This window comes from Phycodurus eques, unplaced genomic scaffold, assembly GCF_024500275.1.
Source record: "Phycodurus eques isolate BA_2022a unplaced genomic scaffold, UOR_Pequ_1.1 contig_1439, whole genome shotgun sequence".
NCBI classification, from domain to species: Eukaryota; Metazoa; Chordata; class Actinopteri; order Syngnathiformes; family Syngnathidae; genus Phycodurus; species Phycodurus eques.
In genome coordinates, this window is record NW_026905435.1 from 1 (window position 1) to 571 (window position 571).

A 571-nucleotide genomic window follows, 5' to 3' on the forward strand; every position below is an offset into this window, starting at 1 on the left:
TATGAGCAAGTCCTGGTTATTATTATTATTTTAATTAATCTGCCTTGAAAAACAGCTTCGACAAAAATCTTCTCCCTGTCAGGAATCAGATCTTGAGCTCCTGCTCAGACACTGTGAATAGTTCTGCCAGTGAAGTGGGAATCAGGATCGAGAGACTGCGTGTGAAGATTCTCAACTTGTGTGTGTGTGTGTATCTTGAAAACTGCATTACGTTTGTCTCAAAAATAAATGCGCTGATCTACAAACACACCATCAACAATACACAAGCAGAACTGAATATTGACAAATGATAAGTTATGATAAATTGCACACACAACAAAAAAAACACACATTGCAAATTCCAGATTTGTTTGTGGATTTAAAAAACACGTATGTAAGTCACAGATATATTTGTGTCAAAGATTTTGACACAAATCTCTCCCCATAGGTTTTCATGGCAGATAACAAACAAGGCTTGTTTCCACCCGGTTTCAAACCAGGGACCTTTTACATGTGAGGCAAACGTGATAACCACTACACAATGGAAACTGGTGGCTTGCTGTGTCTAACCGCCCCAACAGTATTTTTTGGA

At 38.4% G+C, this 571-nt stretch overlaps 1 non-coding gene across 1 annotated transcript; it reads right to left on the reverse strand.

The window, feature by feature from the left end:
• Positions 1-455: 455 nt before the first annotated feature.
• Positions 456-528, reverse strand: trnav-cac (transfer RNA valine (anticodon CAC)). The gene has a single exon. It is a non-coding gene; the product is annotated as a tRNA-Val (tRNA).
• Positions 529-571: the final 43 nt, after the last annotated feature.